At 43.0% G+C, this 22,966-nt stretch overlaps 1 long non-coding RNA gene across 1 annotated transcript in view; it reads right to left on the bottom strand.

The window, feature by feature from the left end:
• LOC130602348 (uncharacterized) overlaps positions 1-22,966 on the bottom strand; it is a 149,593-nt gene that overhangs the window by 112,315 nt on the left and 14,312 nt on the right. Inside the window, exon 5 of the long non-coding RNA XR_008972882.1 lies at positions 14,350-14,413. This is a non-coding gene — a long non-coding RNA (uncharacterized LOC130602348). The remainder of the gene's footprint in view (positions 1-14,349; positions 14,414-22,966) is intronic.

The following is a 22,966-nucleotide window of genomic DNA, read 5'->3' as shown; positions in this document are numbered from 1 at the left end:
TCCAGCTCACAGTTGCCACCTTTCACTTGTTTTTTCGCCCTTGAAAGTGGTAGAAGTAAACACAGTTCTACTATGTAAGAAATTAACCTGCCAAAATTCCTTTCACCAGAGGAAATGCAGAATTACAACACAACAGAGGCAGCAGGGAGAATTGCCAGTAACCTGCTCAGAGAGCAGAGCTACCTTTAGCTGCTAGCACCGGGTTGGAAAAGATCTTCACAGTCATCAAGTGCAACCATTTCCCAGCACTGCCAAGGCCACCACTAAACCATGTCACTAAGGATCTCATCTACATGGTTTGGGAACACTTCCAGGGATGGCGACTCCACCATTGCCCTGAGCACCCTCTGGGGAAGAAATTGTTCCTAATCTCCAACTATACCTCCATTTTCTCTTGTCCTATCAGAAGTTACTACAGAAAAGAGACGAGCCACCTCCTCACTCTTGAGCAAAACAAGAGCACCACTGGGTTGCAGCATGCTGCTGCAATTGCTTTAATTCTTCAGAGGTATGAGCTGGGGAGCACAACTTCAGAAGTTGTGCTCCCTGAGGCACTGCAGCTCAGGTACAATGAGGATGTCAGGATCAAAATATGATTTTCATTTATGTTACACAGGCTCTCAATCTGTAAACCCCGCAGCCTGTAAGTCAAGCCCTAGTTTTACAGAGTTCACAGAAATAGTTCATAATCTAAATAAAGCAACTCTTGGGAGGAAACCGGTGTGTCACAGCAAGTAACACCCCCTGAACTGGGATCCAAGAAACTGGGACGGGGCAGCAGAAGCAGCTTTATAGAGAAGGAAGGTACTTCATTTTTAAGCCTAATTACGCATCTCATGCCTGTGGCACAACCAATACATTTTTCTTCCATACAACTAGAGTACTTAGTCCCAAGAACAGGAAGTCCCAGGCTTACAATGCTGCCATTCCCCAGGTTAGGTATTTATCTATTGAATGGAACTCTGGTTTCACATGAGCACCTTCTGCTGTACACATCCTAGAACATTTGCCTGTTCAGCCTGGGGAAGAGAAGCTGCATGGTGACCTCATAGCAGCCTTCCAGTATTTTAAGGGGGCCTACAAGGGTGCAGGAGAGGGACTCTTCAGCAGGGACTGTAGCAACAGGACAAGGCGGAATGGGTTCAAACTGAAACAGGGGAAGCTCAGGTTAGATATAAGGATGAAGTCCTTTACTGTGAAGGTGGTGAAGCACTGGCACAGGTTGCCCAGAGAAGTGGTAAATGCTCCATCCCTGGCAGTGCTCAAGTCTTGGGCGACATGGTCTAGTGAGAGGAGTCCCTGAAAATGGCAGGGGAGTTAGTACTAGATGATCCTAAGATCTTTTCCAATCCTAAGTATTCTATGATTTTAGATCCATATACTTTTTTTTTCTTCCTATACTTTAATTCAGCTTTTTTCCCCTCTGCTGGGACCATAATCCAAAACAATTTAACAAATTAGGAAATGAATGTCACAATGAAAACAGATGAATGCTGAAATTACTTCTCCATACAGTGAAGGAGAGGCCTTCGGGGAAATCAGCGTATGGTGCCCAACTTTCCCTCATCTTTAGAGTATTTGTTCTTGTGTTATTTTTGGTATGGTGTTCATGAAGATCACAGCAGCACTTAACCACAGTATCTAACTCAAACCATGACACTACTTTAAATTTTAATAAAGGAACATCTTTGATTCAGTGTTAAATCACTGCATTGATAGAATACTGTGAACTCCCCTATTACTAAACTCTCAGTAGCCAGCTTCCCAAAAGCATGTTGTGCTATCAGCAGAGATACTCCTAGAAAGATTCAACTGCAGGACATTCACTGAAAGCCCCGCAAGATTATACATTATCATCTACATTATGGCAGTATTCCAGACTTAGATGACCACAGGAATAAGAATGAAAGATCATTCTTGTGCTGAACCCACAAAATATGTAAAAAAAGCCCATTGAGCAGCCGGAAAGGAAAGCAGCAATGTAGGCAGACCACTGGTACATACAAGTGATGTGAAGCTGACTTTCCTGTCATACTCATTACAAGAAATATTCTTGAACAAAGCCTTATTTCTTAGGGCTTCAATTCAGAACAACAGGTTTTTAGTTACATGTTTGAGCTTCAATAAGTGAAGGTATAGATCTGCTTCAGAACAAAAGCTATGTGATGAGTTCCAACAGCAGTAACAGACACACATTGGATGTGTAACCCCACTACACACCAAAAAACCTTTCCAGATCACCTGCCACATACACACTGCTCCTCCATAAATGTGGTCATGAGCAAGCCGAGCACTTCCATGCAGGTTGTAGGCTGGGAGGAGTTATTCCAGCCAATCTGAAAGGGCACCCATCTCTAGAACAGGACAAAGCAGCTGTTTAGCAGCACGTCAACACCTCTTGAGGAGAGGAAGTGAAGGCAAATACCACAGCTACCGAAACGTAATTTGAAAGAATGCACACGTGGTTTAGGAACAGAGCGAGACAGAGACAACACTGTGCAAACAACTTCCCCGTCAGCACATCCCACCCCTCCCATCTTGGAGGGACAGAGTTCAGAGACATACCGGGGCCAAGCCTGTTAGAGCTGGATAGAGCCCTTCCACTGGAGAGCAGGCAGGACAGGCGCCTAATCCAAGTTAGCTCAAAAGCCTTTGAAGTGGGAATGCAGTTTATAGTCCTCTGGTAATTCCTTCCTTGATAGGATGGAACAAAGTCTTTTAGAGATTGTTTTCTTTTTTCCTTCTTTTAAAGGAAAATTGCCACCAGTAGAACTGCACCCGTTCTGTGTGAGGGTAGTCACTGTCAGCCTCAAGAGGGAGTTAAGGGTGTTTATAGAGATGCTTGTTCTTTGATCAAGCTACATTTATTTTGAGTTCATTTCACTTAGAGCTAAGCACACAAGACGCAGTGAAAGGAGGAAAGTCTTGCTCGGGGCCTGCAGCACAAAGACAATTCTTTCATTGTTGTCACAGTTCTTGACAATAATACTGAAAAATGCAGCAAGCTGGGTCCACCCCTCTCCCCTCCCCAAAGAAAACAAAAAAGAATTCCCTGGGTAGTGCAGCTACAAACCCCTGCCAATAACAACATTAACACAACCAACGGTGTCATTTACACACCTCCCCGATTCCTCAACAACTTCCCGCTTAAAAACAAAAACAAAAAATCCATCTTAATTGCTTCAGGAATACTTTGAACAGGAAACCTTTTTTCCCATTAAAACAGAAATCTATCCTGTGATTAAGGTCAAATCATAGAATCCCAGACTGATTTGTGTTGGAAGGGACCTTAAAGCTCACCCAGTTCCAACCCCCTGCCACAGGCAGGGACACCTTCCACTAGAGCAGGCTGCTCCAAACCCCTGTGTCCAACCTGGCCTTGAACACTGCCAGGGATGGGGCAACCACAGCTTCTCTGGGCACCCTGTGCCAGCACCTCAGTCTGCAACAAAAATAGAGGTTACCTTGAGGGTACCACTGGAACAACTGTGTCCCCACATAAGCAGCTCATCTGACCCATTAGAGGCCCAAAGAGGTAAGTTACACTGTCAGTGCCTCAACAGTTTCCAAGCACCAACTGGGAGCCCAAGCATCTCCCTGCTCAGCAGGATGAAGCCATGCACACATACACCTGCTTTCTCCAAATTGATTTTGGTCCTTCCCTGTTGTTAGTGAAACAAAACAACTGTGGGTTTGTTCAAAGGTATTCAATAAGCTGATTAACTATCCACCCAGTGCTCCCCTACAAACATCCTCTGTGTACCAGCTGGGACTCTTCAGACCACAAGCAGGGTGGTGGGGAGGGTCCCACTCCCACCACCATCAGTTCACACCTCACTGGACAAGGCTTTTCACTTCTGTGTCTCACTACCTTCATCCTTTGTGTCCCTCCCTAAACTGTAAGAACTTCAAAGACTCTTCTTCCATAGTTCAGGCTAATGGAAACGGTCCCAGAAGTCTGCTGTGGTTCCCAGGAGCCACGATACAAAATACTCCTGGGATTTTTGCCATTTCCTGCATGTATGCCAGCAAAACTCTGGATTTAAAATACAAAGGAATCCAACCAAGCCTCAACAACAAACTTTGCTCTGGTGGAATACAAGTCTCTGAAATATTTTGCATGAGTGAACAATGACAAACAAACAATAAATAAGCATCTACAGTAAGAACCAGGAAACATGAAGATAGGCTGATGTTTCCATCACGACTAGCCAGGTACCTAAATAACCTGCACATGAGACAGCAATTTCTGAGGACTCTGGCAATATGCAAAAGCATGGGTCTGCTTTGGATACAGGTAGTGTTTTCCAACAGTATCCTTCTTTCAGGACAGATAGGAACATCATTTCCCTCAGACCCCATGTACCAGCTTGGATCTCTTCCTGGAACTGACCTGCATTTAGGAAAGTGTTGCAATTGCTTCAGTTCTGCCAGCAAGTGAAGACAGTGACAGAACATAAAGCAGAGTTTTGGTGCAGGACTACACCAGATGTCATTTACAGTCAGGTGTAACCAATGAGGAATGGAGGTTAGAGGGGAGAAAACAAAGCTATAACAGATAAAGAGCAAATAGAAGCCTGTAACAGGGCCTCAGAGGCTCTGGCTAGAGCTGCACTGCAACCACACCAGCACACAGAGGAGACTGCTCCCCAAGCACATGGGTGAAAGGGAGCCCAAATCAGGATCAAGGCAGCAGTGACCTGTCCACAAATGTGCAGCCCTGATGCCTTAATGGAAATAGAGACCTGTGCTCCCATCAGGTCTGTGCTCCCTTGTCTCCTTCCCATTCAACTCAGCTCATACCAGTATTGAGCTTCTCAACTATCTTTTCTACTGACTCACATCCTCTTTCATCATTCAAGAGCTGTTCAGGGAGCAAGTCGTGATCCAGTCATGCTAAGCTGGCTACGCATGACTAGGCTGGCTAAGACCAAGGACAATTTAGAGTCATGTAAAGATAAAGCTGTATTTCTACTCACCCAACACGGCCTCTAGCATGCAGCAGTAGGTGCCCACTCCTACTCTACTTTTGACTGAAGGCTCTCCCAGACTAATTCAAGGCCTGTCCAAGCAGCTTCTCCATCCCTTCCCCACCCATCAAGTCTTGTACTTTGAACATTAGGCAGTGACTGTGTTGCCTTACAACTTTGTGGTTAGATTTAAGGAAGTAGTAGGGTATTGCAGAAGACAACCTCACTCCAAAACCTAAAGATAAGCCTGCTACTGAAATCCATCTGGGTGGCATCACGGTGTATTCCACCAACCAAAACCAAAATGCCCTGTGAACTTCAATTCAGCCTGGCAAGAAAGTGTGGAGGAGAAGAGCATTAGCCTTACTTTATATCTAAGAACTGAAATAAAAATTAATCTTAAAGAGACCAATCTTAAAACTCATCCATAGTCCAGTCCCTTATGAAAGATGGGCCTGTTGACATCAGGCTTCAAGCAATTTGCTCAAGAACAAACAATAAATTAATGTCATTTGATTGTTTCCAATTTAAGTGAATTATTTACAGTTTTCATGTGCAGTTACAAGTTTTCTGCTATGCAAATATATCCACATAGGCATTATTGTATAAACTTGCCTTTTCTGAAGGAAACGTAAACATACATATACAAAAACACCATCCAGGCTACAGACCCAAGCACTCCAAACTTCAGAAGTGCCAGAATTAAGTTTGCATGGGCAAAAGAAAATATTTTTCTCTTCATTTCATTCCCAGAAATGGTGAAACCATTTTTTGTCAAAGCTTTCCAAACAATTCATCTGAGGCAGACATTCAGCATGGAAAGTTTCAGCCCAAACAGTTAAAGTTTGGCAAAGTTATATGCCACCGAAAACAGGGGCTTCTAATGGGAAATGTGAGGCTTAATTACAGGCAGCACAACCAGCAGCACTTATAATACATTTCAGACTAACATTTCATCCATGCTTTGCTGGGTCTGTTTTTCTAGGAATACTGTACAGAAGTATTTGAATCTTCTTATGTACATTTACATTTCAGACTGTATTTGTAAGGCTGGGGTCTTTGACAAGCTTGGCCAAAACTACAACACAGCTATTTGCATGAGCCATCAGAAATACAAGTCACTACTTTAAATAGTAATAACAATAATAATCTTACTTGCATATGAAGTAAAAGCAGCCACACATTCTCAAAGCATCTCAATACTCACAGAAGTTTCAAGCTTCAGCTGAGTTTTAACATAGATATTTTGGGGTTCACGTATTTCAATCAACTCCAGAGCTACTCAAAAGGTGATGCCTTTTTTGCAAGAAGTTGGTTTCAACATAAAAGCAAATTATTAATATTGAGCAGATCTGCTGAAAATTCTATAATTCATACCTGGATTTCAAAAGGAAAGGAACTGAGTTCAAACCAGACAGCAGATCTCCTCTGGCTAAGGAGCTGGCTGGCATCATTGCAGTGCTCTCAATTCTCACCATTCCTGCTTTCTCCAAGGGCTTTTGCAGCACATAATCTACATTCAGTTCCTGCTCTTGATGGAACCCACAAATTTCCACATTACCTTGCAACACCGGATTAATGCTTTACCAGGTAATAAATCAAGATCTTCCATATGGGTATACTTAGAAATTAGCATGTACCTACATTAAAGAATTACTGAGGTTCAAACTCGGAGTCAGGATTCCAAACAAACATCAAGAACAGGAACGGAACTTGCAATACTTCCTTTTGCTTTGGGTTTGGCTGGGCTGAAGAGGACAACAGCATTCTTATGTACCAGAAGCTTCCTGTCTGATGCTAAACTGCTCACTGCAGTTAGTGATTTACAAGTGCCACGCCCTGCTTTGCATATGTAAAACAATCCTTAAGTAGAAACTCGGTAGAAGCTGTTTCTTTTACCACCTGATGAAGGCAATACGCTTCTCACCCTGTTTCCATTTACCAATTCAAAGAATTATTTACAGGAAGTCCAAAATTGAATTTGTGAGGGGACTGAAGGAAAATTTCAAGAGTAGGGGATGAATTTCTGTGCTTTCAGTACTCAATTCTGGTTTATTCAATTCCTAAAAAGAAGGAAAATATATCTTATGTAAATGACAAGTTATGTTTTGGTCTACTAGGAACCAGAACGCATTTATCAAGAGGGAAAATGAGCTTTTGGCCAAAGCCTTGCCTGAGATGCAGGAGATCTGCTTCCACTTTAGCTAATTCATTTACCTCTTGCCTCAGCTTCCTATCTTTCAAGTGTAAATACTATCACCTCTGTTCTCCTTTTCCAGTTAGACAAAAAGCTCTTCAGGCAAGCACAGTTTCATCCTCTATACTGTATGTACACTGCCACCTGTACAATGGCAACACATCCTAGGGAGATTCTGAGGCTCTACTACAACAGCAGTAAATCCCACTTCTCTGCTGCCAGTTGATTAAATGCATTCTTTCAGAAATTTACACCCCCACTCATTTTAATTAAGCATTCATATTTTATTTAGTGTTTCTTCAGTTGGCCTCTTTTGAAGCAAACCCCCCAAAACTGTAGCAATTCTACCCTGCTACACACACAGCTACTTCGTAACTCACTTCAATAATACGCAGCGACATAAAGGAATCCTGCAAGGTAAGACATCTATGGTAGGAAAAATAAAGGTAACCTGTAAAGTACTACTCCAACTTTCCAAAAGACTTCATGTTTGTAGCTTATAAATCAGAGGTTTGTTCCACAGTGCTCTTGCCAATTATGCTCCATTGCGACGAACATCTTTAAGAGCTCTTGGTGACAGAATGGCTTCTTGATCGAGTGCACTTGCACAGAGTTTCCTACATCAATCTTGCAGCACCATTGGAGGTGATGTAAGAGAGCTGGGAAGCAACTAACAACTGTAAAAAACTAAGGCTGCCCTCAGCAGCTAAGCACCACAGTTACTTGTTTCAGAACTGATGCCGAGCTTCAGCTTTGTGTGCAACATCACCCTTATGAAAACAAGCCTGGAAGAACTTGATTTACAGCAGCAAATTTCGCATTGTGTCTGCCTAAACCAGAGCATGACAGTGTGACTGGAAGCATGTACTGCAGTCACAATTCAACCCTAAAAATCTTTCAGACTTGTCCTTTACACAGAAGGCCTCAGCTTCAGCAGCTGGAGGAAGGCTCTTCTGGGAAAGAAAATCCTACATTTTGTATCCAAAATTACAGGCCGAATCTGTATTTCTTTGGGCTACCTGCATCACCACGGGCCAGTGCTACAGAAACACATACAATTCCTCAAAGAAAAGCTGAGCTTTCAGAGCCAGTCTGACACACTGCTATGCTGACAAGAGTTACAGATTATTCAACTCTAAAATCAGAGTATTTCAATTCATCTCTAGCAGAAATATGTTAAGCACATTGGACGGGGCTTGGAGCAAACTGCTCTAGTGGAAGGTGTCCTTGTCCATGGCAGGGGGCTGGAACTGGATGAGCTTTAAGGTCCCTTCAAACCCAAACCATTCTAGGATTCTTACTACTCTTCTAGCTTGCATATGATCAAAAAATACAGATCTTTCCTTGGGTGATGCATATAACCATTACTCTCTCTTCTAAAATCCCATGCTATTAACCCAGCTAATCTTGGTTTTCCTGCAGAACCCCAGCACATTTTTGCACAAGACACTGCTCTGAAAATTCAAAAGGTGATCATTTCTCTCTACCTATATTCCAGGGAAGGTTTCTAAAGGAACGAGACTCAACCCAGCTTTAACATGACTACATCTGAGGAAGCTGCAAATTAAGCAGGAGAGCTTCCAAAGCTCAGTCACAAAACACTGTTAACTTGCTGAAACTGCTCCAAGATAGGATGATTTCACAGCTGTCTCAGAAATGAATGAGTACTAATTACATACTGACTTCATACAGACCCAGTCCGACAACAATGCCTTCACCTTCAAAATCAGACAGTTTTGCCTCAGTATTGCCTCTGCTCCCTGCAAGCTCAGGTTCAAACTGGGATCTTGACTATTAAAGGATTTGAAGCTTTTTGTCCAGGGATATAGGCTATGCTGTGGTGCTGTGGGCAGTTCAGAAAATGGTTAAGCTATCTTAACCTCATAGCCTAGTCCTTCTTTCCAGTGTTAGTCCTCTGGGACCCCCAATTCTGGTCCCATCAAGAGCTGGAAGGCTCAGGAGAATGGAGGAAAGATGCTTCAGCAGTTTTAGACAAGCAAGAACTATAGCACCCAATTTTTGTTAAAACATTCAGAAGGATCTGATGGTTTTCAGTTCAAATGAGGTATCTTTACAGTACTTATCCTAGATAACTGGTGTATAAAAATACACAGATTTCTTCAGACTTCTCCTGTATCAAGTATACAGTGGGGAAACAATGTCTTTACTCAAGCCAGTAAATGAGCCCTCTTCCTGTACAATGTTTTAATGAAAATGACAGGGTTTTCTTACAGCCACACTTTAATGTAAGATGTAACATCATACAACAGAACGACAGGCTACAAACTTTGCTGCAATCCTAAACTAGCAAAAATACCTCAGCACAGCATTAAGAGTCAGCCAGACTAGCACTGGATGATCAAGTCATAGAAGTTGTCAAAGCTTCATTTTTCCATAGGGACTATGGAAAACTAGGCTGCCTGCCAGCACAGTGAGACATTAGGGGTATCACAGCGTTGGCTTTTCCAAGAAGAAAAAGTCTTGCCTCCGCTGCCTGTTCATATTACAGCAACGCAGCCTTCACCTTCCCATCACCAGAGGCTTGTGCTGCAGTGTGGTTTCAAGGGAGCTCTATAAATGGTGGGCAATTTGGGAATGCTAACCTAAAACTCACATCTGCCAGCAATTACACTCACTCACTGAAGCACAGAAGAATTCTGCTTATTTGTATTAAGCTGTAAATGCAACATGGCATTGGCTTTCAAATACAGAGATAAGCCTGTCGTTACCTTAACTGAACACTGTACATGATCAAAAAAGACAGGTGTGCCAGCAATTATGCTCTTATTCCCAAACTTTAATCTGGTTGTGTATAAATCAGCATTGTTTGCTACCTCTGAAGATTTATTACTGCAGTAAAAAAGATCCACTCTCAAGAACTAATATGCCTCCTCATAACCATACTCATACACATGTAACACCTGGGAATTCTCCCAAGTCTCTCAGGCAGAGTCCCCAGGTTGAAAGCAATCAACTGCTGAAGGACAAAGAAAGAGAGTGCTAATCATGCAAGAGAATAAATACATCCTGTAAGATATATCCAATACTGCAGCAGCTTTAAAGGGACAGCATGTCACAGAGGACTCTTAATATCTTGTAACTGAAACAAGCTGGGGTAGCTGCCAGATTCATCTATATGGTAAACTACAGAGATGTGTGCTATTAACATGCCATATGGATTATTAAAGTACTATTACTCCTGAAGGACATACTGACCTGCTCTCTAGTATTTCCCCAGTATATTTTGTGTTCTTTGTAGGCAGGTCCCGTAGCCCCTGAATTACTATCCTCAATTTTTAGTTCATGGACACTGGAGTGACCTCAAGAAAGCTGTTATTCAGGATAGTAGCAATCACACTGACTGATCTATGATATGTATTTGGCCTCTGCTCTCCAGGGGTATTGCCCAAAGCTCAGAAGTCAAGAGAGGCTTCCAGAGTCAGGATCATTCTGGAGGCTGTCAAGGCTGGGGAGTACTGCTGTATGAATGAAACCTGGCCTCCACATCAGTCAGAGCAGCAGTACTGGCCAGAAACACCAGCCAGTATGCCTCAGAGCTGGTGGTTACAGAAGGAGCTTTTAAATGGTTTCAAGACATGGAAAATGCCACAATTAGGGAATCTTAGATTCCTTATGCAAATATTTTTTATATGTCCTCCCATACCAGGACACATTTGATTTTAAGTTTGTTTTCTTAGGGAAACAAGATTTAAGCAGCCACAAAGTCTGTTTGCCCCACCCAACAATCTGTGTCATTCATTACTACATCTCTGTTGGATTTATATAAAACCAGTTGTCCAGCAAAAGTCATGAAAACACATGGCCAGATAGAACAGAGTGATTATTTTCATGACTGAGAGGGATGAACTCGCACCGCAACCTTCATCACATACCACTCACAGACCACTCTTACATACCAGATCCTGGCTAGTGGAAACAAATCTTGAAGAACCTAGATTTTCTAACTCTCCTACACATGGAACAACTCACATTAATAACAAGGGCAGAAGAAGCATCCTCATCTTTCACACTCTCCTTCCACTTACCAAAAAAAGCAGCTTACAGTAGCAGCCACACAGCACAGGCATGGCAGAAGTCAGCATTGAAACAATGCAACTTTCAATTTAGGATTACAATTTTGCACCCAAACAAGGTAGTATGTAGGATTCCATTGGGAGACTTCTAGCTGGAAGACTCTTTTCCCCAGTGAAGGTCATGACAAAAATATTTGTCACAGGACCCCCTTCAGTTCACTAGGAAGCATCCAACACTGCTAACAGAGGCAGGATGAATGCACTGCACCCTTCTACTTCCCCCTCCTTGCAGCAGGCAATGAAGGACTGAAGCATAAACATGATCTGTAGCAACACTTGGAGTTGGTGTGTGACAATACAGAATTAGAAGCACATGTGCTAGGCGAGAAGTGTAATGTAATTGGCATGCTCCAGACACTAAGCCAAGACATTGACTGGGAGATTAAATTACGAAGGTGTCAAATTCATAGGAGGGATGAAGGCAACAAAGCAGAAATAGTTGGCAAGATAAGGAAACATTACATCAGAAAAGATTTTTAAAAAAATGCAGGTTTGACACCCCAGAAGGCACTTTGACTAAATAAAGAAGGTGGGAGTTGAAAGTGGCTGAAACACCTGAAAGTCCAGACAGGGCATTGTTTTACATGTAAAGCATGTCAGCAAAGGCAAAAGAAAAACCAGGGCAGACCTCATCTGCTTATTCTGTAAGTAGAAGCCTGGAGATCATTATGGGCTTCCTTCTTGAAAACAAGCCAAACACATACAGCAACAAGGACTTTTGTGAACATACAAACATCAGGAAACAGGGTAAGCACACAGGATCGCTGCAAGGCCAATGCCACACTGACATTAGGACAAGGAACTAGCAGCTGGTATAAAATAAGTCAGGAAAACACTTCTGTCCAAGAGGAAATGGAAATGAAAAGGGAAGGACCTCTATTAGGTCTATCCAGGGAGATGTTATTACCCATAAATGGAGCAATGATACTAAATTTGCATAAAACACTACTAATTTGCTATCAGCAGGTGTAAGATAACACAGCCTTACAACCTTCACTGCACACAAAGAACAGTCATTTCTGGTGTTATATACACTCAAGCAGATGCAATCAGAAAGAATTTATAGTCTAAGACCTAGTATGCACATAAAAATTTACACCCCAAATTTATTGGGATTACATACAGCTTATAAAATTATTTTAGGGTTTTTGGTGAGAGGGACAAGAGTTTTATATGCTTACAAAGACCTGACTTGCAAGGTTTGTGCTCCAAGGAGACAGCAAAAAAAGCCCCAACCCCTAAATACGTTCAATTGTGTCATGTGTCTCTTCTACTCACTTCATCTCTCCTTCAATTACTTGCCTTCAAAACACACCACCTTCATCAGTTCTCAATGAAAAATCCAAAGGCATCAGCAACTCTGAACTTTCAGACATATTTGAAAATGGAGAAGTATTTTGATTACTCTGAAGTTTATTCATGCAGACTATGCTTCTCCTCCACCAGGAGACATAATCATAAGGACAGAGTTCAGAGCTTTGCTTCCTCATCCAATGCTGTTTGTTACCTCACAGTTTTCTGCTATGACCATTATCTCTTTATTTACACCATGAACTCCCGCAGATCTTTTGTGTTTCCTCCTGCCATAAAACACTATTTTGACATATCCAGAGACTTGTAAAACAGAGTACCATCACAAACTGATCATTTTTCTGCCACTCTATGTCAAACTCATGCTGTTTATTAATACCATGCTATAAAACTCTATCATAAAATTACTTGTTTCATTAATTCCCCAAGCACTTTATAGGTTTTCAGCTAGAACTATCACCACTGTAGTCTGCTCTCCCATTAACACTGGTTTCTCACTTTAGTCAGACTGGAAAGGCAAACCATTTCACCAGCTCCCAGTCTGACAGTTCCTCACTACCCTGACCCATTTTTGAAAGCACAGGGAGATAACTCAACTTGCTTTCAGAAATTTAGACCTGAAGAATTATGGTAATGGTGACATCCCAAAAGCTGGAAGATTAAAACATGAACAAAACTAACCAGATTCTTTATTAATGATTTACATGTATAATCATATAAGAAGAGCAAAAGCCCATTAGTATCTGAACATTTTTTTACGCCAAAAATCAAGAGAAAAAATTGGGAAGGAGGAGGCGTCAGGAAAAAAACAGCAGCAAGCAAATAAACAGGGAAGAAAATTCAAAAGTCTTTTTTCATAATATTTCACTGCAAAAACAAATGTAGACAACCACTTCCACACACATTTTGGGTTTTTTTAAATATACATTACAGGAATCTGCCTTCTGACCTGGTCAGCTTCCTAGCTGGGACCCTCAAATCCTGGCAACAGCCATGGAAATCACTCCCCTGTCACCTTGTTCAGCACCCTATCCCACAAAGATGACTAACTGGGGAGCCACTTCTGGGCTCTGAAAATGATATTCCCTATCCAAAACGGATCTTAGGAAGCATCTGTGTTCCCCATAAATAAGCCCCTACAGGCTAACTCATGAAGAACCAAGGATCTGAAACACAAAGAAAACCAAATCAAAGTCCAATACATGTAGAAACATCTCCTTACCTGCTAAAAGACCACTTACTTCCGTATTAGAACGGAATTCAGCCCATACATCATTGCAAGGTCTGGCTTGAGTCAGCAACCTGACCATAACCAAAGAAGAGTCTTGGCACAGTAGCATTTCACCAACATTTCTCTCACCTAAGCAAGGCATTTCTCCTGTACACTCCAAAGCCCCTGACTCAGGGCTTCATCTGGCTCCCCAGCATACGAAGGGGGGATCATTTGAGTTACTTGTTCCAGGCAACCACACAATTATTAGTGCAAAGAAGAATTCAGAAAATCCATCAAAACACACAACAATTCATGCTCATTAATAAATTTTCTATCAGAAGCCACAGAAAATATTTCAGTGACACAGGACACGAGCAGACTACCAGCATGCCAGCTTCTCAGAGGACTCCCTTTCTCCTGGAGAGTTGATGATACAAGCAGAAATATCAAAATCTGCCTCACAACTTTCCCAAGTGTTGTGAGAGCATGCGTAAGCTGATGACGGGTATGCACATCGCAGATGCACACAATGCCACTCACTGCAGCTTAGAAATGAGATCTTACCTTTCCAGTGCTTGAATATGTCACTTGGAGGTAACTTCAGCAACTCTGCTGGGGCTTGTTAACACTGTCAAGAAAAAAAATAAAGAGAAAGAGAAGTCAAGAAGGAAAGGAGTACATCAGAAGACAAAGTGGCTTGTTCACAAGTAAAAATGGGAGTAATTCCTAAGTTAGTACCTATATCCAAAGCGAAGTAATGGTTCCTGTAATTCTTACGCAAATTAAGGAAAACTTAAACCTGCAGAACTGAGCAGAACACTTTGGTAGTACAAAGCCTACACCATCGGGGACAAGCCACTTCTTCCACACAGCTGTGCTGCCTGGGGCAAGCGCCACTTACCCTCAGGAGACAGGTCTGCATGGGGCATAGGCTGGACCTTGGGGTGGTGTCACACAGGACTTTGTGCAAATAGACTTGTAGTGCAATTCATACCAGGTCTAGGGCTGGACATGCCACAACTTCTCAACGTCAACAGAGGACCCTATTCCCATCTTTCATGAACTCCAATCCAATCAAAAAAACAAAGTTTTTTTCTAAAACAGCTTCAAGTCCAGGTTTTTCAGTCTTCCATTGACAGCAGCCTTTAAACGGCTTCAGTCTCTGCAGAGGGCACAGGAGATGCTGCCAGCTCAGCAATCAGCTGGGAACCTGACACTGAACTGAGACTATTAGCCAAACACTTGGTCTGTGTCTGCTGGATAGTTTCAGGATGGGGGGGGGGGGGGGGGGGGGGGTGGACAGGGAACCGGCTTCTCTTTTCCATCAGTCTGGGACTGTGGTAAGGTGCCTATCCCTGGGAATAGCATGGAGGAGAACTCTGACAAAGACTGGGGGCTTAGGTCCTATTTACAGTGCATATGCTCAATCTCATTGATACTGCTTACTCCAGTAGGCTTAACATACACTCTCACACATGCAGATCAATCCTTAAGGGTCCATTACTCTGCTGCTCCAAAAAGCACCTGAGCTCGTAACATAAGCATTTTTACAGCTCTCAGAAGAAATCTTTCTAAGTTCATCTACCCTGTGCAAGCCAACCTTGAAAGACTGAACCAGATGCTTAAAGAAGAAAATAAATCATAAATGAACATGTAAAAACTCATATCACAAGCTCAGGAACATAAAAATCACAGTTTAATTATGAAAGAAACCTAGTCTAATGAACCTAATGTACAAATCAATACAATCCAACCCCCCTTTAATGCCTGGTTGAAGCCAAGGTTATCAGAAGTTATCATTTTTATGCCTTACTACAAATTATTCCACAAACTGTAAACAACATCTTCACATACAAATGAACCATATATAAAGATGAGTATAAATCAATGGAAACTATTTATGATTACACTGTGACAAGATAATTTTGTATCTTTTCACGGTTCTGCATTAAGTGGAGCATATTTGGTATCTATGGTATCAAATATCTATGCTATTCATGGCCAGTGTACACCCACCTTTAAACCACCCAGGTCGTAAAACACAGAATGAGACCCACTTCTGTCACTTAAATACCAGCCATGAGGACCTTGGAGTATTTACTGAACTCCAGACAAACCCTGGCTGCAACCATCCCAGCGCAACTCCTCTCCCATGCAAGCCTGCCTTGGCAACACTACTGCAGCCAAGCAGCAACATCCCCAGCTGGCAGTTAACACACTCCCTGAAGCTATACTTGCTTACACTGACCTTACAGTGGAGAAGCCACAGATAACAATTTAACTGGAGGAGTTTAAAAGATGTGCGGCCTCAAGGAAAACACACATACATACACACACACGGCTCCTGCTGGGGTAGGGGGCACAGAACGCCACAGAACAGCACCTCAAAACTAGACACGGTAAAAAATCCACCCTGGGAGCCTGTGCGGGTGTCACAGCGCAGGCAGGGAAGCACACACTGCACTCTGCCCGCAGGAGCACGGAAGCACACACTGCACTCTGGCCGCAGGAGCAGGGAAGCACGTAATGAGCTCACGGCGGCCTCCGCGTCCTTCACACCGCCCTTACTACAGCCGCCGCCGCGGTCACCTAGCGACGCGCACGCACTCCAGAACGTTCCATGCAGCCCCGCCCCTCCGGCACCTGTACCCGCCGCGCTGGAAAGTACCATCAGCTCCACGGGGGGGGAGTTGATGGCAGAAAGTTGGCGGTTCTGAAATGCCCTCTCTATCGTTCACGCTGAAATACCCAGGCCGAGCCGGAGGGATTGAGCAGAGCGGTCATTTCAAGACATATAGCGCAGCTGCTTCGCCAGAAGCAGTGACACTGTCTCTCCCGCCCTTGCCGCACAAGGGTTGGTTTCCGCCGCCTGCTCCCTGTCACAGCGGAGCACTGTGGCGGGTTATGGCGGGCTTTGACTGTGGTGGCCGTTGCGTCAGGGCGGAGCTGGATCCCCTCAGGACGGGGAGGGCGTGTGCCTCAAAGGAGGACTCTGTTCTTCATGACAAAAACAGCAAAAACAATTAAAATAACGCAGTGCCCTTTCAAACAAACCATGCACTTAGGCATCGGAGCGATAAATCCTGGGGCTGCCCTGCTTCCCTCCCAGTCAGTGCAAAATGGGGGCGAGGGCAGCCCGAGCTGCTCCACCTGGACAACTGCTCCAGCTCAGAACACAACAGGTACTTCAAACACAGCTTGTGCCCTACCCTTTGGTATTTAAACTTCCCTCCTAGTTCCCTTTCTAGTTTGACAGTCTGTTAGCAGCGCTCCCAGACTCACAGACACTGGAACAAAGCAAAGATTATGGTTTGGCCTGCGGTGCTGTCTGACGATACAAGGCTGTTAGCTGTCCCCAGAGCTCACAGCTGCGTAATTATCTCCCATCTTTTGCTAGGATTTTGCCCTTGTGCTTCTGTTCTCAAGCTTACAGCTAAGAGCCTTTTCCTTCAGACCTCCCTCCTGCCTTTGCTGCTGAGAGGAATATACAGGGAATGACCTGTTGTTCCGAGAGGGGCAAAACTACTTTTATCATCCATAAGACTGGTTGTTTTTCTTCTGGTCCCCCTCGACTATCTCACAACCCCTTTTTGTTCCTCAGGGTAAGGACGGAGCATTGCCTGCTCTCTCCAGAACTTAATCTACTTTGCTGGAAGAAAGAAGCAGGAAGGGTAACAAACCCCAGCAGGGATTTCCCACAGGCAGAGTGTGAAGACTGATGTGTTTCACCCTAACGCAAATCCAGCTCCAGCAGATTTATGATTAAACTCTAAAAATTGGCAATACTGGAAGGAATTAGTATCGTAGAAGATCTTCCAGTCAGAGGGGTTTTGGATTAGAAGGACAAGGAGCCTCACCGAGAGACAGATTCATCCCGGTTGCACATTGCTTTCTGCCCCTGTGAACTGAGAGTAATTTTGAGCGGGTAGTACCTGAGACATGAAGTACATCTGGTTTACCCTGGTGTAACATGAGACTGAGCTTTGAATTTTTATGAACACAGAGAAACAGCTGCAGAAGTTAAAACTCCCAGTAATCCCCCTCAGTAAAGTATTTGGCCCAAAAAGGAGTATATAAACTCACAGGCTTTGTGCATCATTTCTCATACGTGCTATTCAGGTCTGCTGCTTCTCAGCACACAGCGCAACAGCTCATTCAGCCATGCATGTAGCATTAGATTTAAAAGAAAGGTGACATTTACATCAACCCCACCTGATGCAGCAGGTGGCCCTTCAAAGCACCTGCAGTTTATTTGCCATTGAGATAACTTAGGAGGTCCAAAATGACAAATCAGGGTAGCATCATAGCATGGAATCAATCTGAGAGAAAACCAGACCTTTTCTGCCATGAAAAGGTCCTTCACTGCCAGTGCTCACATTCCTGGTCACAGTCACACTGTTCATGGGCTGGCAGAGATTGGGAGGAGACATCTTCCACAGCAAGAACAAGTAGGATAACCTTCCCCACAGCTGTGGATAAACTGAGAGGATGATATAGGTTGTCAGAAGTACTCTCCTTAGTGTTATTAACTACTGCCAGTAAAGCAGTTGCCCCTTGGCTCAACAAAAAAAGTACATTTTGTAAAAGGGATCCTGGGCCTGGAAAAGCAGAAAACGTGTCTGATCTCATTTAGAAAGAGACAGCAGAGAACTCAGTTTGTATCCTGCATCATGCTTTAAGATCCTGCATGATGAGAGCTGTTCTACTTTCAGGGTCCTATGCAGGCAATCCTTAATTACACTGAGCAACATTTCCTTGCTTGAGTAAAGCCATAGGGTTCTGCAGATCTGTTTGTGTGAAGTAGTATTCAGAGAATTGCAGTGTGGCTTTGGTGCTAATTGCTTCTCCTGTTTCTTCCTATAACATGAGAGCTCCTAAATGCTTTTCCAAAGAAGCCAGAGAGAACATTGCGTGTCTGCTGCTTTTTCATGTAAGTGAAATGCATCACTGCCCTTTACAGTCATTATCAAAAGCTGTATTTAAGCCCTGAGTGTGGCACAGTCATTTTTACTGTTTAACATGTTTTGGGCTAGTTTCACTTTTGTCTAAGTATCTTGGTTTGTTGTGGGTTCTCCTTCCAAGATACATACTGTGCAGGAGAGACTTTTACTGAATACTTGGTTCAAGAAATTGGGTTTTAGATATTAGGAAAAATCAAAAGAGTAGCTCCAGGGGGCAAATTACCAGGTCAGAGCTCTGAAAAGTGTTACCTAGGCTTTCTGACACAAAAACCAGTCTGGGGCAGTTGGGAACAGGCATCATTTGGGCAATAGAGTTTGTGACTGAACATGATTGGAATCCACTTTAGAGCCCCTAGAGCAAGAAGATAAGTCAGATCTACCACTTCAGAATTATTTCTTTCATATCTTTTATTAGCAATACTGTGAAGCTCTAGTTAACGGTGTAGCAGCTGCAAAATATCTTAGTCACAGCTACAATTTGGGGAAACAAGCAGAAATTTAATTTGCTACCCAAACAGTCTGAAACTCTTGAGATGTTCTTCTTTTGTCAGCGTATTCCTGCCACCAGACAGGCTCTTAAAGCATGCCGTAAGGAGCTGGTTAGCAGCGCAGGGGTAGCTGTGCAACACGAGAATTCAGGATGGGAAATGAGACAAATTGCTTTCAACTTGGCGCAGCAAGTTTCAGCAGGACTGTGAAGGGCCGTTTTTCAAGTCACCCAGAAGGAGCTGGGTATCACACTCCTACTGAAAGACCACAAGTATTTAAGCAATGAACTCCTCCTTTGCACTTTGGAGGAACAGAAAGGAACACTAAACAAATAGTGAACACCAGCCTGCTTTCAAAGTCATCAATGAGAGCTCCCAGTCCTGGCCAGGCATTTGAAAACATTCGAACCCGCAGACAAAAGCCTTTAAAGTCTCATCTGTGTAGTCAGAGAGAAAAAGCCACTTGCTGTGCTCAAAGGGCATTCCTGATGGACACTTCTCCAGACGTGTTCCAGCTCTCTGTGAAGTTGTCTCTTGCAGGCCGTGCTGAAATGTTTCTGCAGTCATGAGAGCAGGCTGCAGGAAGTTAATCCTTGTCATCACCTTGGTGACTCACCTTGCAGTTTCAGTTGGACAAATTATCCCTCACATCTCCTCTTCAGAAAAACAAACGGCTATGTTGAGTTGTTAGCACAGAATGGCTGCCACGTTCCAGCCTGGGCAGATGGATTACAGCAGTGAGTCATCAAATTGAATGTACAGGCACGATAGCTGCCATTTACCAAGAAGCCTAAGCTTTATTTATTGCTTTGGAGTTAAATATCTAAACCAGTTGTATTCTGTTAAAACCTCTCAACAGTGTATCTACTATGTGGGTACTGGTAGGTGTACACTGCAGGAGCTTCAAGTTTACAAGATACTGATTATTGAGCAAGAAGTAACTGCCACACAATATGCAACACCAGCATGGTTGGGAACATGGGAAGAATCATTGTAGATACAAAACATTAAATTGATCTCAAAACAAACAGTGACAATGTTCAGGCCAAATGTGGGCAAATAAAAGTTTCATTCCTTTCATTTTAGCATCCTTAAAAACTGCTTCCTCGAGGACTCTGACCCATGAAGCAATCTGGGACAGAGATGACAACTTTTGTTGATGGTAGTTTTGTTTGTTGACAAACCAGAAACTCCAGGGGAAAAAAGCAATTCCTTTGAATCATATCCACACAAGCTCTCTTATTGTTTTCAACTGAGACATCCCTATAAATAAATAGATTTTTATGAATATTTTTACAAATACCTCTGAGTATGTAATGTAAGCGGTGGTAGAGCTGAGATGCAAATTGTCTTCCATGATGAAGACCAGAGTATGTCCTATTGTATTTTTAATATCTTCTTTATTCCCCTTCAGCACCCTTACCAGTTATTTATTCAGTTACGGTCACTGAACAGCCTAATGAGCAAGAACCTGAACACATCACATCAAAAGATATTGATGTAATAACCAGAGGATTTATGCAGAGGAGAAAAGAGACCAGCTGGCAAAATAAATAAGGAAATTAACTCTTTCGATGTAAAATAACTGATTTTGGCATCAGAATTGAAAATCACAACGCGTCAGAGACCAAGAGAAACCTCTGTAATACAGGTCCTTCTTTCAGCTACATTACTCCCCTGTTCAACAGCCCCAGTTAGATGTCCTCCTATTGCTGAATATGTTGAGATTTGGTTTATGAAAATGTGATTCATCTTACCCAGCCCCTCCTATACCTACTTTAGAAAGTATTTCACCAGTGATTTCACGTCTGCAATGCTATTTCAGATATTTCTTGTGCTGTGATAATAAATCCAAACCTACAACGCTCAAAGTCAGTCAGGAGGTTTTGACCGTGGATTTTCTTTGCCCAATACAGATGGCTCTAACACATCACACCAAGAGCATCACCTGCACATAGTGCTCCTTTGTTAAACAAGGTGACCGCGGGGAGACACTCTGAGGTAGAGACTTTGGTCCTTTAGCCATCAAGGTTTCAGAAGTTACTTCATCAGATGCACCAAGCACGCCTGGAAGTGCCTCGTTCACAAGTTGTCTCATTCCTGGAGACGCCATTTGTCCATATGAAACATGAAAATTATCTAATGGATATAAACCAAGTTACCATTGCAAAATCTGAGCAGAAACCACCCCCCTCTCTCTGCAGCCCTGGTAACTAGGTAAGGGAACAGGTGTACAAGTTAGGAATATTTTTAGGTTTGTTTTGAAGCCGGTGAGTAAGATCCCAAGCCCACACAGACTCCCTGTTTAATTGGTAAATAAGGTGGTGTTATTACAGCCACATTTGTGATTGTAACATACTTTGACCTTAAAACTCAATAAGATTTCAGTTTATCTAATCCCAAAAGACTCTCTGTGGGACATGCCAAGTCTTTCTCCCCCCTTCTCCCCTCTTTTTTTTTTCTGTCAGGGAAACTTAAGAATTTAATTCTATTTCATCAGGGCAAGATCTACCCTTATACTCTAAAGTTGCGTGGTTTCATTTCATCACAGATCTAAATCCTTGTAGCCCACAAACAGCTCCATCATCTCTCTATTTAGTTACAAATTATCTTCACTTAGACCAAAAATCTATCATGGATTGGATGAAGGCGATCTCATGGAACCATTTTGCTATTTTCTGTGCCCTCCCCTCAAGCAGTAAGGGTCTCCTCTTCATCTCTGCCAGAACCCTGAGTGAAACAAGATGTTTGAATTACTTCATCTAGCCCTGGTTCAGTGCTTTTACCAGCAGAGCAGCCAACTGATTTGGTGTAGAAGAAGGGGCACAATCAGATTCGTCACTGACTTTGTGGACCTTTTCTGAGGCTGATAATGCACAACGTCAAGTGGCTCTAGATCTGTCACTGCATCTAGGCAAGGTGGGCAGACATCTACTGAAAAACAGACAACAGCTCATGTGACTTAGCAGGCTCTTATTCTCCTGCAGGCGCTCACACCACTGGTAGAAAAGGAGTCTTCAAGATCCTTCACACAACATCCTACCCAAGCTGCTGGACATACAGTAAATATAAAGCAAGCAAAGAGAATTGGTCTATTTTATCAGTGTGATGGTAGAAGATGTTTTCCTTGTTTGTAGCTGTATGAATAATTGACAGTTTAATTAACTTTTCATTCTAGATAAAGAAGTGTGATTGAAAGATGATAAGAGCATGGTCATGGCAGGGGGGTTGGACTAGATGACCTTTTAAGGTCCCTTCCAACCTAAACTGTTCTGATTCTGTGATTCTAAGAGCACTATGAGCCATCAAGCCTGAGACCTTCCTGCTGATACCGAACTTTTGCAGAGGGATGCTAAGGAAACTACTCACAGGAAGAAAACTGGACCCATCCTGTCATGCTCTGTCAATGGCACCATCTACTTCCTTAACCTCCAGAAAGCAAGTCTATCCTTTGCACTGGGCACAGGCTGCTTGCAACAGCAGCCACTGGCAGGAAGCACAGAGGAACCTTATCAACAAATTAGGTGCTAATTACATTCAGATGAACCTTCACTGTGCCCACATCAAGACCTAACAAGGTAAAATTCCACACTGCTTGTTTAACACCAAAGAGGTTTAATTTCCCATGTTACAGTTATACCTGCCCAAACATGCATTTGGAGATCTTAAAAAAAAATGGAGGGGTGGGTGTGGAAAATTAACACTGAGGTGGGACCAGAACAACCAAAAAGC

The sequence above is a fragment of the Pezoporus wallicus genome, unplaced genomic scaffold (assembly GCF_028554395.1).
Source record: "Pezoporus wallicus isolate ANWC-B61680 ecotype Strahan unplaced genomic scaffold, APGP_CSIRO_Pwel_v1 contig_4161, whole genome shotgun sequence".
Taxonomy (NCBI): domain Eukaryota; kingdom Metazoa; phylum Chordata; class Aves; order Psittaciformes; family Psittacidae; genus Pezoporus; species Pezoporus wallicus.
Note: the sequence above shows the minus strand (reverse complement) of the source record. Positions and strands in the feature narration are given on the sequence as shown.